Consider the following 17,911-nt stretch of genomic DNA (forward strand, 5'->3'; position numbering starts at 1 on the left):
CTGACCAATTGCTTCCCATTCCTCTGGTTTCCCCTTAATTTGGATGTCCATTGCTCTGTCCTGTTGTGGTGCTTTCTGAATTAGATTTTCTACACTGAATCCTTCACTTTGGAGATACTCCATAACCTCAGTTTCTATTTCTTTAACTTTTCCATTACTAATCTCCTTTTCTACTTTTCCTCTTTGTCTTCTTATTTTTTGTGTTGTAAGGTTTTCCATGTCTGGATTTCTTTGCCTGTATTTCTCTTCAAATATCTTTGGTGCTGCTCTTTTTGTATTGGGTAGTTTTGCTTTCTCCTTTGCATAAATATTACACCATATTAAATCTCTTTTTCTTTCCCATGTCCATATTTCTTCTTCAGATGTCTCCTGATCTTCCTGTTTCTCCCTGCCTTGGGGACTCACTCCATCCTGCTGTGATGTAATCTGTGTTAGACCTTCCACGTCAAATCCTTCACTTCGCAGGCACTCCATAACTTCAACTTATATTTTTAACTTCCACTGTATTAATCTTCTTTTCTACTTTCCTACTTTGTGATACTATTTTTTTATTGTGAAATTTTCCATATCTGGATGCCTTTGCGTGTATTTTTCTTTGAATATCTTTTGGGGCTGTCTTCTTTATACTGATTAATTTGGCTTTCTCCTTTGCATAAATATTGCACAATATCAAATCTCTCTTTCTCTAACATGTCCATATTTGTTTTTTATACTTTTCAAAAATCTCTAGGTTTTGTTACTTATCTTTTCGGACTTTCTGAGATACTTATTTTTCCAAACAGATAAAAGTTTCTTGGTCTATATACTGTTTTTCCCAAATCTGCTGTATTAATGAACACCAATTTTTATTTGAGGCTTCTGACAGTTTCTTGTGGAAGTATTTTTCTTTCCTCTAATTTCTCTCTTAAACATTTTGTATATCTTGTGCCTGGAAATTCTGGTCTTTTTACATAATAGTAATTTCTTTCTTATCTTCAATAGTCCACTCTATCGTCTTTATGGCTTTTCTTTGGCCTATCAGCTTTTGAGATTTTTGTGGACTGCTACTTCCTTCTACAAAAGGGGGGGCATCCTCACCCCTGGGCTTGGCCTGGCCTCATTGTAAGAATGTTTCTGTACTTTGAGGATTCTACAGTGTCATTTCTTCCAGTCCTGGCACCAGTGTGCCTACCAGGATTGGGCACTTTTTTATTTTGGGTCTTGTGCACCCAGCTATCTTTTTTCATTTTTGACCTACTTCTGTCCATAATATATGCTATATAAATACTGTCTATATATCAGTGTCGCCTTGGTAAGATTTTGTAAAAAAACAGGGTCCACCTCGCGAAGATACTCACCAAGACTTGAGGATGAATTAAATTTCAACAACACTATTCTCCTTTGCTTGCTGACATATCTCTCCATTCTGACCCCTATCATCTCTCCATTCTGACCTGAATTCAAACCCCATATGCCTGAGTTGGTGGTATCTCAGGTAGATGCAAAAAAAAAGTTTTTGTTTATAATATATATATATATATATATATATATATATATATATATATATATATATATATGTGTGTGTGTGCGTGTATGTGTGTGTGTGTGTGTGTGTGTGTGTGTGTGTGTGTATATATATATATATATATATATATATATATATATATATATATATAAATGTGTATATATATATATATATATATATATATATATATATACATATATATAAATATATAACCAAATGTGGTCACAGAGGGACTAGTATGGAACATTTCTGGGTATAAACTAATGGATATAGAAGTTGGACTCATAAACAAAGGACTGGGTTTTGTACCCACATGTAATATAGACGTAAGTGAAGTAATTGTTTCATTACGAATGTTTGCAAGGAATGTTAGTTTGAAAATGGCGTTTGGAATGAATGCAATGGGTATTACAGGGTTAAAGAAAAAAAGTTTGTATACACCAACCCTACCAGCAAACATAGAGGTTTTTATTAAAGCAGTGGAAAATGACATATACAATGATAAAAATTTTTCAGTGGGCCAAAATGAATCTAATGTCACTAGGAGAGAGTTAGAAGCGTTAGATAACCTCAAGAATAACACTAATATTGTGATTAGACCCTCAGACAAAGGTGGGCCTACAGTGATAATGGATACCGTATATTATCACAAAACTATGCTGGAAATGCTGGGCACTGAAGCATACGAACAAATAGATAATGAGAGGATTATGAATATTATAGATAATGTAAATAAGTCCCTAACAGAATGTTTGAGGCTTCAAGTCTTAACTAAAGAGCTATATGAGTATTTTAAGGTAGATTTTCCTATTATTCCCAGGATGCATGGCTTGCCCAAAATACACAAGCATCCCACACTTCCGAAATTCAGACCGGTGGTAGCGGGAGCTGGCTGGATAACGGAAGCAGTATCTGTATATCTAGACCAGGAATTGAAACAAGTGCTAAAAGGTTACCAACAAGTATTAAAAGATACAGAACATTTTTTGAAAGATCTTTATGTATTTGACACAACAAGGGAAAAGGAAGGTAATATTATTATGGTTACCCTAGATGTTGAGTCACTGTTTACTTGCATACCAAATGAAGCTGGTATATTAACACTACATAATCTATTGGTAACAGAATGTAATTATGATAAATTGAAGGCAGATTTCATATGCTACCTATTAGAGCTGGTGTTAGATAATAATATATTTTTATTTAAGGATACTGTATATAAACAAAGGAGCGGTGTGGCAATGGGAACAAGCTGTGCTAATGCATACGCAAATTTGATAATGGTTGCATGGGAAAAAGAGAACTTAGTAGGCCAATCTGATGTAATATTTCACCGACGTTTCGTCGATGACCTTTTTTTAATTTGGAGGGGGACAATAAATGAGTTAATGAAATTCTATAAAATAATAAATAATACAAGCGCGTTTTTAAAGTTTACTATGCAATATTCAATAGACACTAAGTTTTCTAGATGTGCAGTTAACATTAAATAATAATAACAGTCTAACAACAACAATATTTAGAAAAGCATGCTGTTGTCCTGCTTATTTACATCGTACTAGCATGCACAATCCAGTGCTATTTAATAATATAATAAAAGGACAGACACTCAGGTTAGCAAGGTTATGCTGTGATGACAATGTACTAACAGAGGAATTGAAGAGGTTGAAGAGGGACTTCATGGGTAGAGGTTATAGTGCAGTAGACATTGATTATATATGTAAACAAGTATGTGCCAAAAGAAAAACGCAGGCTAAACCCTATTTTTCTACTGAACAAGTGAATAAAGTAAGTGATAGTTTAGTGAATATTAATACAAGACCAAATGTAAGTATGATATTACCCTATGGGAATAATATACATAGAGTAAAAATGGTTATTGAGAGAAACTGGAATATTTTGCTCACTGATGATAAAACTAAAGAAGTGATTGGAGAGCGACCTAGTTATGTATTTAAGAATTCTAAGAACCTGAAGCAACAACTATGTTATCGTACCAAGGTACTGCTAGAAATAGAGAATATAGGGTATCCCAAATATAATGGCACGAAAAAATGCAATAAGTGCAATCAATGTATACACATTGATGAATCTAGGTACTTTAGGCACCCAGATACTATGAGACTTTGGGAACTGAGGGTGAATGGTTCATGTGAGACCAGGAATCTAGTATATGTAGCCCATTGTCGTATATGTCAATATTTCTATGTAGGAAAAACAAATCGAACGCTTAGGGAAAGAATTAGAGACCACTACTATAGTATAGCTAGAAAGGAATGTTATAATGCACTAGCTAAACATGTAGAAAGTGAAGGAGCAACACACACTTTTGTTTTTCAAATAGTGTATATACAACATATAAGTATGAGATTAGGTAATATAACAAATGACACTGAATGTGCAGAGTTAGAATGGATTTTTCGACTAGGGGCACACAGGGGGAGTGGTCTCAATGACAGTGTTTCCCTAAAGCCTTTGTTGAAACAGAGACCCTTGAGATAATTAAATAAATAATTAGCTATGTTCATGTTATACAATCACTTTAAAGTTGTAAACATATTTTTCATTGTACATTTACCACTGTTTATTTTAACACAAGTTGATGAAATGGACTATATATTTTATATTTTATATATAATTTTTAAATATTTTAATTAATTGATAGTTAAGTAACTAATTAAGGATTTTGAATTATCTATAAATTAGACATTGACGTGTTACTTGATTGTTACGTCTGATGAAGCGGCTTGGACCGTGAAAGCGCTTTAGTTAAGCAACTAATTAAGGATTTTGAATTATCTATAAATTAGACATTGACGTGTTACTTGATTGTTACGTCTGATGAAGCGGCTTGGACCGTGAAAGCGCTTACGTGTTTTTAGATTTATATTGTATTAAACTTTACTATTCAGCAACGCCTCTGGCTGATATTTTTGGATTTATCTGCAAACAGTGATTTGATACGTTACTTGAAACGTTGCTTGCTGCTGCTTGTTTGCTGTCACTGAGGGACTGTGTTTGTAATATTCGTTTTGGGCGTTGTGTTTGAACCAAATAAATACATACACACACACACACACATGCTTCCAGTATGAGTGGACAAAAGTGAATGCACTGAGGATGGATCGGAATCCCAGAACTACATTTGCTCTAGCAAAGCTAGAACTTCCACAGAGTGACCTCCCAAACCTCTTGCATCAGAGGCACGTGAGATATATGCAAATGACCCTTATGAACATCAGGTGTTTCAGCTAATTGGCGATTCTGAATGCCCATGACTTGTTTCGTCGTTTGTTGTTTGGGATATTTTTGCAGTGACACTAATGATAATGGACACCAGCTGGGTATAACAGCCCTGTGTTTCTTATGCTTTGTCAAACACTCTACTTGTGCTGTGCTGATGAGGTCATAACAAGGCCGAAATATGCATATCCACAGCTACTGGGGTTTGGCTTTATTGGCCTGAAATTGTTCATTAAAATGATGAAACAAGTCATGGGCATTCAGAATCACCAATTAGCCAAAACACCTGATGTTCATAAGGGTCATTTGCATATATCCCATGTGCATCTGATACAAGAGGTTTGGGAGGTCACTCAGTGGAAGTTCTAGCTTTGCTGGAGTTTTCATTTTGTTTTTACTGATAAAGTTAAACTTTAAGATCTTTCATTCTATCCCCATCCTTTCTCCACAACTACATTTTTTTTTATTTCAACCAACACATCTTCATGATTCCTATTTTTATTATAGAGCAGTTCACCACATCTTGTTTTCCTCAGTACTCATACTATTACCATCAATGTCATTTCCCACTTGTCAGCTTCATATTTTCACTTATTGCTTCAGAACTACATTTGCCAAAAAAAAAAAAAAATCTGCCAAAAAACAACTCCCAAACTTACAAATACCAACTTGAAGACATGAAGAAGGGGAAATTTCCCCTCAAATATGGGCACCTCTGCTGGCACAACTCGCCCATAGAGATATCCTGTGGAGGAACTCTGATCATTGGTGGGTTGAACCTCCGGAACCCACTAGGGTAACATATATATATATATATATATATATATATATATATATATATATATATATATATATATATATATATATATATATATATAGTTCCCCTTCACAAGATCGAATGGATGGAAGCTTGAAATTCATAATCTCAGGACCAGAATCTCGAACTTCCATTCACCTGATATTGTGAATGCAAGCCTTAGGTTTAAAAAAATAAAAAGTTAACTTACCTTATTGCAGGGGGCCAGGTCCCCCTGTACCCTAGCAGTTTAAATGTGAATGTTCCGTGACCGCACTGTAGCAGAGGAATGGAAAATCTTCCATTTTGCGCTTATGCGTATAGTTCGGAATGGGAGATTTCCCTTTCCTTCACTATAGTGCGATCTCGGAGTAGGTATATTTAAGTGGTGGGGAGTTCGCCCCCCCCCCTGCGAAAACATTTGAAAGGTGTTATTTTTTTTTTTGTCCCCTTCATATGTTCGAGTTTCTCTAATTTCGAGATTCCGGTTTCGAGTTTATGACTTTAGAGTTTAGAGAAATTCAATCATATGAAGGGGAACCATATATATATATATATATATATATATATATATATATATATATATATATAAATATTTATATATATATATATATATATAAATATCTGAATGCATCACACCTCTTTCATTCCTTTTACATTTCAGTAATAGTTACAGATTAGTTACAGACATTTACATTTATAGCATTTGCAATATTTACAGTTTTTCAATATTTTATATCTTCAGTTTCACAAACTTTAAGATCTTTCATTCTATCCCCATCCTTTCTCCACAACCACATTTTTTTATTTCAGCCAACACATCTTCATGATTCCTATTTTTATTATACAGCAGTTCACCACATCTTGTTTTCCTCAGCACTCATACTGTTACCATCAATGTCATTTCCCACTTGTCAGCTTCATATTTTCTGTTTTTCATACTTCCTATGCAATATTATATCCATGTTTATATTTTGAAAACCTTCTCTTTTCATTTCGATTTTTTTCTAAAAGTTTTCATTCTTTTTACAATAAAAAATAATAGTTTGCCATTTCTTCTTCATTACAATCTTTATATTTTCTTTTATTCATGGCTCTATATTTCATATTATTTTTTACAGGCACCTTATCTAATAACCTTATCTTCATAAGAACCAACCTCAAGAAAAACATTAAATCTTTCCTTCTGTTTTAATTTCTTTTTAATCTCATCCTTATCTTTCAATGGCTATATTAAATAACATTTTCCATTATCATGTTATACCATTCCTTTCTATCTTTTAATATCATCCATTTTCATTTTCCATTACTTCATCTTATAATCATGTTTGTTTTCCATGATATCCCCGTTTAACTTTTTTCTTTCTCTTTTCATTTTAACCATCTCTCCTTTTTCCATGTACAATATTTTCTCTATCAAGCTACCTTCCTTCTCCTTCATATTTTAATACCCAACAAAAGTGCATAGATGCCAAATACAACTGTTTTTTTTTAATTCAAACCTCTTCTTCTTTCTTATTATATACCATCCCCATCTAACTAGATTGAGTCTTGATCCCCAAATTAAACTGAAAAAGATTCTAACTCTAACAATTTGTTATTTCATTTTGCCAGAAAACTTATATGCATACCCAACTATATATTTCTTCTTTCTAAAGGATAAATAGAAAATCTTCCAACAACTAACTTTTTATTTCATCCAGAATTTTTCTCCATTGTTCTCTTATTTCTCCCTTTCACCAAACTGGATTTCTAACATATTTACGTAATTTCTAGTAAAATATATGCTGTTTATCTTTTTATTTCACTAAACCCATTATTTGTTGAACAATATAACCTTAATTCAGCTTTTCTTAACTCCTTTCCCATCCTTGTCAAAGTTCACCTCATCCATAACATATTTTTGTTACATTAACTAAATCATATGCATATGGAAGTTATATACCTTTTTCCATTTCCCATTATGCTTCTCTCATTTCACCAGTACATATTTGCATTATGGCATTCATCACTAACACAAATAAACACAAACTCATTGGGCATTCCTAATTTAACCCTTTTCAGTTTTTATTTTCTTTCCTAACCACTTACCATAACCTTCACCCAAAATATCTCATAACACTTTTTAATACTTTTATTATTTTTTTGAAAACCTATAACTCCCTAAAATATCCCACACTGCCTCATGACTTATTGAATCAAATGCTTTTGCTACATCCATGCAACCAATCTTGCATCTTTATTCTTCCTTAAATACCATCTATTATTACATTTATTAGTAATAACACTTACTTCACGTATTTTCCTGTTACTCCATATGCCCCTTAACCTATCACAGCTTCCAAAATTATCCCCATTATTTTTTGTATTATTTTCATTAATATTTTATAATCACTGCTCCTTAGTTTTATTGGCTTCCAATTGTTAACATTTTTGTCATCTGTCTTCCATTTAAATTTAATCAGCCCAGCACATGAATTTTCATCTTCTATCCATTCCTCAAATCATCCATTCAGTATTTCTACAAATACCTCCTCTTCTTCCCTTATACCCATCCCCTTATAATATCCATAATTTCACCCATCTAAGCCTGCTCTTGAATCTTCCTTCCATTCTTTTATAACATCTTCCAATTATTTCATTTCAATTGTTTCCTCCAGCTTATATTTTGCTCTGTCCAAAATTTGGTTGCTTTCCACCTCCCCATTCAAATTCTTCCCCCTTATATATTATTTCTATAAATGTTTAAACTATCTCCATAATTTCTTCTTGTTTATATTGCATTACTCCATTCTCATCTGACATTCTTTCGAGCAAACCTTCCCTACTTGTTATCTCTTTTTCAAAAATAAGGTTAAAATCTTTCTTCTTCCCATTTAAAAATATTTCTATCTATACAGCATTGTCTTATTTTTTTAATTATCTCATACTTTTTTTCTATTTCTCTTATTCTATCACTTCCATCTTTAATCCATTTCTCAAAATCACTCAGTGTTTTCATATTCCACTTTATTTCTTTTTATGCCTTCTCTCTATTTCCAAAAATGTCTTTTTATATTTCTATGTAAACATTATCCACCAATGTGTCCAGTGTTTATAAAATGTTGTCATGATGTGTTCTTTCCATAGTCTATTACCTTCCTCCTCATTTCTTTCTTTTTATGTATATCACATTTACCATTTTATTCCTTTTTCATTTGTTTTCATTATTTCCTAACACACACATATTGTCCTGTGATCTAAAAAACCTACTTCTTCTACCCCACCTACCGCTTCACTCATGTTACCTGAATATACAACATAATCTATTTCTGGTTTAAAAGTTCTCCTTTTCCTGCTCTCACTTTGCTACATCACATCATTTCATTTGTCACCTTTACATCTTGTGTTACATTTTCCTTTTTAATATTTTACCTCACCATTAAAGGCCCCAACAATTACTATTGACATGTTCACTATCATTTTTTTTAGTCTTCAAATATTTTTTCTCTGATGTGTTTATAATTTCATATTTGCGCCACACAATTTCCATTTTTCCTTAAAGTCACATATCATAACCCTTCCATGTATCACATATGCTTTCTTCATCTTCTCTTCTTAATGCCCCGACCCAGAACACATTTCATATCATACTGACCGTATATTCTTTTTCTCCATACAGCTTTATTTTTTCTCTTTCTTCTTGTTTAACATATCCTGTGTTCAGGAAAGATAATACAGCCATCTTTTTATTTTTGCACCATTCAACAATCATTGAACCACTCATTTAATTTCTTACACTGTTCATATTTAGTCTGTAAAATACCTACATCATCCCTTTCCCCTTTTCCATCTTTTTTTCTTCTGTTCTTATTTTCTCCTTCTCCAATAGATTTAGCTTATTTCTGCTCTTGTTCTTCTCGTTTCTGAGTTGCCATCTTCCTCTTCTTCACTAGCTAACCCACCATACTTTTATATATGAATCTCTTCTACCATTAGCCCTTCCACTCACTATTTCATTTCTTTCTTCTGCACTTATTTCAGCTGTTTAACTTTTTTCCTGAGTATTCCTTTCTATATATTATGTTTCCTCCCTCTTATTTTCTTTTTCTTATACCTGGTTTTTGTTGTTTTCCTGCACAAGACAGTTAAAAAATGGCCACACTCCTTATGTTTTGTACAAAGTATACAGTTTCTAGCAGTATGATCTTGTTCCCCACACTGTTCACATCTTCATCCTCACAATAACAGCAAGACTTTGGCTGTCCACAGTACTCAACGGTTGCTCTTTTTCCATTTACTATTAGATTATTTGAAATACAATGCCATTTTACATCATGCATATTCAATTTAACTCACAATTCCCAAATTCCCATGTCCCTGTTCATACATTTCTAGTATCATACATTTGTGTAATATCATGCACTTTATCACATATTGTGATGAAAAAAAAAGTTTTGACTTCAAATTTTTCCATGTCTGAATTTTTGACTTGCACAGTCAGTTTCCTTTTAAACTGCAAACCAAATGTCTGAAAAAGAAATGTATTAAAGCTCTTATGTCATTTAACGTAACTCCTAATGGCAATATACTACTGTCCATAATGTCATACCTGTCAATAGTTGCAGTAGTCTTGTTTCTTATTTTTACCACTGGTCTTTTTTTAAATATGAAGCTGCTGTACACCTACTGTTAACAAATGCCCCTCTCAGTGTTGTATACAGTTTCCTGTTCCTTACCTCACAAAACTTCTACATGTTTTTTTTCACTTAATTTCTCCCATCCACAGCACCCACTTGCAGAGGCATACTGTTAAAACTGATTACTCCATCAGACAAATATACCTTTGTACTGTCAGTCTCTATAGTTTGCCTCTGCCACAGCATCAGGCTCATTATCAGACTGTTCTCTCTCTCTCTCTCTCTCTCTATATATATATATATATATATATTTGCTATGGGTATATCAGCAGTAGTTTATTATTCAGGTGTATTTCTAGTACTATTAGAAATAACAAAGCTCATTGTGTTACATGATATTTTTGAATAACGTATAGAAACATTTGTAGCAGACTGTAAATGTTTTATAGTTCACAATTTACTGTTTTACAAAACATAAATATCATTAGGATACACTACAAGGTTGTTTTTCACAGAATTTCACAGACATTCCCAGTATCAGTATAAAGTTAGATAGCAGAATAATTTTCAAGTAGTTGAATTCACGTATCATTAACAGTCTCACCATGTTGTTTTGGCACAGAATATAAATGGGATCAATAGAGCTATCATTCCTTTTTCATTTTCTTCCATGCAATAAGTAGACCCTAATTAATTACAGAAATAAGATTTACATTACTTGATTCTAAAGGGGGTTTCAACATTTTAAGCTTCTTATGATTTTTTTACCAGAATTTGCTCTTTTATTCACTTAATCAGTAACCAAATGTTATTTTCAGAGAAGGCCTAAAGAGTAAGTCTCAACAGAACAGCAAGACCATTAGTAGGAAAAAAAAGAAGAAAAAAAACTAGCATATTATATAATCTAATATAAACAAGGAACTTTCACCTCAAGGATGTCTGAGGGGAAGGGCCAGGTTAACAGAATGGTAGTGATCATGCAAGTGATAGCAGAAATGGGCCTCTTTAACATATCATCTGTGTTGACAGAGAAGTTCAGCAGAGATATGGGATTCATATTATACCTTCCTTGGTGTAGGTTATCAGGGAATAAGGGAAAAAGGAATATAGCAAAAAGGCATACCTGGAAGAGCAAGAAATGGAATAACTTAGGGGTAGAAGATGAACTTACGCATGGGCCTCACATCACAAGAACACAAAGGGCTGGGTATTTGATCCTGAATATGATTTGTTGATTAGTACATAGCTCCAACAGGGTCAGGAGTAAAACAGTCAAAGACCAAGGATCTAACTTGAACAGAATCACAAAAGGAATGATGATGAGTCATCAGGCATGGGCCTGCCCTCATGCAGACATGCAGTGCCCACAATTATAAGTCAGAAGGCAGCATGGTTATTGTTGGTCATAGTCCTTGTAAAATGGAGCTTTCAAAATGGTACATGATAACAGTATCACAGAAAAATGCTAATACCCAGTCACTGGGCGTTGATAGATAATGATGAATGTAGCTAGCTAAGCATCAAAGCAGAAGTTGAAACAACAATGTTTTTCAGATTACTGCAAAGTAAAGCACTTCTGTCTTCTGTCTTGTGTGAGATACATTCAGATCAGATGTCAGTTGCTGAGGGTATGATGTGTGCCAAGTATTGTCTATCTTAGAGTCTAAAAGCAATTAGGTGATTGATATAACCAATCATCTGCTGCACATCATTGCTGAGTGCTGGGACATTTACAGTGTTTTATATTACAGTGAAATCTGAAATATCAGTTATTGGCTCAGACTCTCAGCACAGGATTTTACTGCAGATGAAAACAAGGATTTGTCAATGCAGAATGTGGGGTTACAGAGCACTGGTAGTTATGCATTAGGGTACATTGGAGTGATGAAATGGCATCAGGGTATATTGTAGTGATGGGATGGCATTAGGGTACACTGGAGTAATGGAGTGATGGTATGGCATTACGGTACACTGGAGTAATGGGATGACATTTGGGTATATTGGAGTGATAGGATGGTAGTTGGGTACATTGGAGAATGGGATAACATTACAGTACATTGGAGTAATGGAATGGCATTAGGGTACATTGGAGTGATGGAATGACATTAGGGTACATTGCAGTGATGGACTGGCATTAAGGTACATTAGAGTGATGGGATGGCATTAGGGTACATGGGAGTGATGAGATAGCATTAAGATATTTTGGAGTAATTGGATGGCAGTACATTACTAGCAGTACAGGCTAAAGTAGGGTTCTCTGTGCTAGAATGAATTAATACAGCCTCCACATAAGGAGGGAAGGTATATTTAACATTTGTAGATTGTATTTAATCCTATCATGAAAACGAGTTGATATTCTTTGATGCAAATTTCTGAAGTTATAGGCAGATTTTAGAGGCATATTTCACTTTTTTGTCTACAAATATTATTTAGTCATAGCTTAATGGGGAAGCGATACACAGCAATACCAGTCTGCAGACCCTGTGGACTGCCCTAGCCCCACCATCATCTGAAGCCTGTGAGCTCACCTATACCTTGTTTGGGGGGTATATGCTGCAGGTGGTACACTGGACAAGGAGACCTGGTGGTGGAATGAAGAAGTACAGGAGAGTATACAGAGAAAGAGGTTGGCGAAGAAGTGGGATTGTCAAAGAGATGAAGAAAGTAGACAATAGTATAAGGAGATGAGGTGCATGGCAAAGAGAGAGGTGGCAAAGGCTAAGGATAAGGCATATAAAGAGTTATATAAAAGGTTGGACACTAAGGAGGGAGAAAAGGACCTGTATCGATTGGCTAGACAGAGGGACCGAGCTAGTAAAGATGTGCAGCAGGTAAGTGTGATAAAGGATAATGAGGGAAATGTACTCACAGGCGAGAAGAGTCTGTTGAGCAGATAGAAAGAGTACTTTGAGGGGTTGATGAATGAAGAGAATGAGAGGGAGAGAAGGCTGGATGATGTGCGGATAGTGAATCATGAAGTGCAGTGGATTAGCAAGGAGGAAGTAAGTATAGCTATGAAGAGGATGAAGAACGGAAAGGCTGTTGGTCCAGATGACATACCTGTGGAAGCATGTAGGTGTTTAGGTGAAATGGCTGTGGAGTTTTTAACTAGATTGCTTAATGAAATCTTGGAAAGTGAGAGGATGCCTGAGGAATGGAGAAAAGGTGTTTTGGTACCGATTTTAAGAATAAGGGTGATGTGCACAGCTGTAGTAACTACAGAGGGATTAAACTGATCAGTCACAGCATGAAGTTATGGGAAAGAGTAGTGGAAGCTAGGTTAAGAAGGGAGGTGATGATTAGTGATCAGCAGTATGGTTTCATGCCAGGAAAGAGCACTACAGATGTGATATTTGCTCTGAGAGTGTTGATGGAGAAGTACAGAGAAGGTCAGAAGGAGTTGCATTGTGTCTTTGTGGATTTAGAGAAAGCATATGACAGGGTGCCTAGAAAGGAGTTGTGGTATTGTATGAGGAAGTTGGGAGTGTCAGAGAAGTATGTAAGAGTGGTACAGGATATGTACGAGGGTAATGTGACAGTGGTGAGGTCTGCGGTGGGAGTGACGGATGCATTTAAGGTGGAGGTGGGATTACATCAAGGATCAGCTCTGAGTCCTTTCTTACTTACAATGGTGATGGACAGGTTTACAGACGAGATCAGACAGGAGTCCCTGTGGACTATGATGTTTGCAGATGACATTGTGATCTGTAGTGAGAGTAGGGAACAGGTGGAGGAGACCCTGGAGAGGTGGAGATATGCTCTAGAGAGAAGAGGAATGAAGGTCAGCAGGACTAAGACAGAATATATGTGTGTGAATGAGAGGGAGGATAGAGGAATGGTGAGGATGCAGGGAGTAGAGGTGGTGAAGGTGGATGAGTTTAAGTACTTGGGATAAACAGTTCAGAGTAATGGTGAGTGTGGAAGAGAGGTAAAGAAGAGAGTACAGGCAGGATGGAGTGGGTGGAGAGGAGTGTCAGGAGTGATTTGTGACAGACGAGTATCAGTAAGAGTGAAAGGGAAGGTCTACAAGAGGGTAGTGAGACCAGCTATGTTATATGAGTTGGAGACAGTGGCATTGACAAAAAGACAGGAGTCAGAGCTTGGTGTGGCAGAGCTGAAGATGTTAAGATTTGCACTGGGTGTGACGAGGATGGACAGTATTAGGAATAAGTATATTAGAGGCTCAGCCCAGGTTGAAAGGTTTGGAGACAAAGCCAGAGAGGCAAGATTACATTGGTTTGGACCTATGCTGAGGAGGGATGCAGAGTATATTGGGAAAAAGATGCTAAGGCTGAAGCTGCCAGGTAACAGGAAAAGAGAGACTAAGATAAGGTTTATGGATGTGGTGAGAGAGGACATGCAGGTGGTTGATGTGACAGAGCAAGATACAGAGGACAGGAAGAAATGGAAACAGTTGATCTGCTGTGGTGACCCCTAACAGGAGCAGCTGAAAGAAGAAGAAGAAGATGCTGTAGGTGGTACACTTGCATTCTTGTAGGTGCCACCCATGCAGTAAGCCAAGCTGCCTTCATCTCCCCTCCCCATATGAGTGAGCTGGTTTCAGCTGATCATGCCCATCCTCCCCTGACTGGTTCCTGTAGAATCCATGTCACTGGTCAAACATCTGTAGTTCAGACAGGGCTTTATCCCTCTGTGTCCCAGAGTCAGGTCCACAGCAATATGATCTTGATCATTTGAAAAACACTATTCAATATTACATATAGTAAGAAACAATATTTTGGATTATTATAGTGAGAAGCATTTTGGATATACCCCAAACTTTCTAGACTTAATAAACACACAACAATTCTCTTGAGCAGCTAGTAAATAAATATGTTAGAGGGCTTAGCATTCGTGTCCTAAGTCCTACAATGATGACTGCCTCTTGCAATTTTTCTATTTTATCTCCTTCCCTGTTGAAGTTTGACTATAAACTTGTACATTCTTTTTTATACTATAAAAGTTCCTACAGGAAGCCCCACCATATTTAAGGATTTCAGATGTGCCAACTTCAACCTACTCTGTGATGAAATATCAAAGTTCACTTATGACAGTGCCTGCCCAGTTCTTAATACAGCTACAAGCTTCAATAAGGAATCCTACACCCATTTAAAAAAAATGCTAGAGGTAGCAGTCCCTACCAGAATCAAGCATCATGAGAAATTCAAGCCATCCTGATGGCCCAAACCATAAATAAACTAAACAACAGAAGAAATAAACTCTTTAACTGGCTTAGCAAATCCAAACCCATTGCAAAGATGAGCACTATCAGATCCACTAGACAAACCCATGAAATTAGGTTGATCTCTGAAGCCAAAGATAATTATAAATCCTTCTTTAGCTATGTTAGAAAACTGAGAAACAACGCCGGACATTGCTGAGAACTTATTCATAGTGGGGCTTCCTATTCTGATGTAACTGATATTTCCAGTATGCTTGTAAACAAACTTAATACCATCTTCATGCTTGAGACTTTTATTCAAAGCCCCAAAATATCTGAACCCCTTAATCCCCAATTATCTCTGAAATGCTAACCAAAACCAAAACTACTTCCTTCATAGGACTTGATAATATACCTGTTTGCTTCATTTATAGTGTTAAACATGCCTTTGCAGGCTCAGTCCTCAAAATGTTTCACTTAAGTTTAGTTACTAATTTTATCTCTCATGAGTGGTGCATAGCAGTGGTGATACTCATTCATAAGGGCGGCCTTACAACCAACCCAGGCAATTACAGGCCTATCACGTTTTCACACTTCATTTGCAAAGTATTATAACTGGCCTCATAAACTGATATCAAGAATCTTGTTAGATTTGACCCCCAACAGTTTAGTTTTGTGAAGAGTCGATCCTGCCTATTTAGTCTGGTAAATTTCTTCAAAAGAGTCACTGAGCGAGTAGATGGTAACCATGCAGTGTGTCATGATCAAGCTAAAGCCTCCATTCCTCATGCTGGCATCATACAAAAGATAAATGCTTTAAAAATCAGCCCATATGTGGTAAGATGGATAGAAAACTTGATGAAAGACAGAACCCACACACTATGTGTTGTGGGTGCCTAATCAGCAAGCTTCAAAGTGACCAGAAGTGTCCCTCAGGGCACAGTGCTGGGACCACTTCTTTTAGGTTTTTATTTCACAGATCTCCAAGCTGAGAGATATGACCTATGGCTAGCAAAATTTGCAGACAATTTAGCCATGTCAATTGCCAAATGAATATCATCAAGGTCTAAAGAGGTAATGACTCCCTTATACTTAACATTGATAAGGTCTATTCTCAAGCACAAGGCCCCCTTTATGATGTATCTCACACTGAGCATATCAGACAAGGAGAAAGACACCAAAGGTTCCTAACCGAAAACATCACAGGCCTAATGTCCTTGTGCAACCAAGAGAGGCTGGAAGCTCTAGCCCTTTATGCAGATATTCGAGGGGAGATCTCTGTCTTGCTTACTGTATCATTAGAGACCCAACTGTCCTGGACCTCCTTTTTCCTGCATATGTCAAATATCCCCACCAATATATACAATACAATAGAATGATAGGGTTATATGCAGTGCTCTGAAACACCTGAAATAAATTTCCCCTGTATGTTAAGCAATACGACTCACTACCTTCCTTTAAAGAAAAACTACACGACTGGATAGGTATTGACAAATAAATTCACTCCAAAATTGACTGGTACGGGCACCCTAAAGAAAGGAGGTGCTGTCCAAGGGAGCTACTGTCAAGATAAGAATGGTCGTGAGACTTGGCAGCCTTGGAATATCTATGAATCGATAAAAGCCAAATATAAGAAAAAGAAATGCTACATCATTTTGTAGCAAATGACATTTGTTGCACTATTTAATGGGGACACAGAAGCCAGCAACATGGCCTATACTGTGACACCCAGCAGTGAGAACTTACAGACAAACGTATATTTGCTAATATGATTTGGTGCATTTTGTAATGGAAAAACTACAGAAAATGTTTGCTCTTCATCACATGACAAATGCTATTCTGTGATATTTGATAGTGAGTAGAAACCAAAGATTAACAAAATGAATATTCATTTTAATATGAGAGGAACCAATGGAGTTGGACTGGGTACCTTGTAAGGATGTCCCTGGTCACCTTCTGTGAGGGTCATACTATTCCCAGCCCATTGGGAAGGAGCCCCATCATCAGGACATGCTATTGAGATTATATCATTCAGATGGCCTGAGAACCCTTGAAGATCCCTCATATTGAGCTGAAAACTGCTGCTGGGGATAGGGAAGTCTGTTTTCCCCTTCTCAGCTTAGACAATTTGCTCCTTACTAAAGCAAGTGGTTTACAAAGTGGGTGGAGAGTTTTTTTTTTTTTTGTGAGTTTTATTTTGTGCACAGTTTAATGAGGAAGTAGCATACAGTGACATGGTCTTACTAGTTTGATAATCATTTGTCAGAAATAGACAATCATAAGTTATAGAAATATATAGGCTAAAAAAAATTAATTTCGTTCAACCTTTGCTATGTGTGGTTAAAGTAATAAAGCCTCAGGTAAGGTGCTCTATAAGTAACTAAGTTAATACACCTTCCATATTATATGCTGTGCTATCTGTAATAGAACTAATAAAGCCTATAGATGTTATTCTCTGCATGGTAGAGTTAGTTCTGATATCAGCTGGAAAACTGATTTTACCTGTATTAGACTGAAGTATTTTACATTTAGTGCACTGCTTAAAGGGCAGGCAACATGCAGCAACATTGATTATTTACCCCAAAAGG

Source organism: Protopterus annectens, chromosome 2.part1 (assembly GCF_019279795.1).
Source record: "Protopterus annectens isolate FY-2018-M chromosome 2.part1, PAN1.0, whole genome shotgun sequence".
Taxonomy (NCBI): Eukaryota; Metazoa; Chordata; order Ceratodontiformes; family Protopteridae; genus Protopterus; species Protopterus annectens.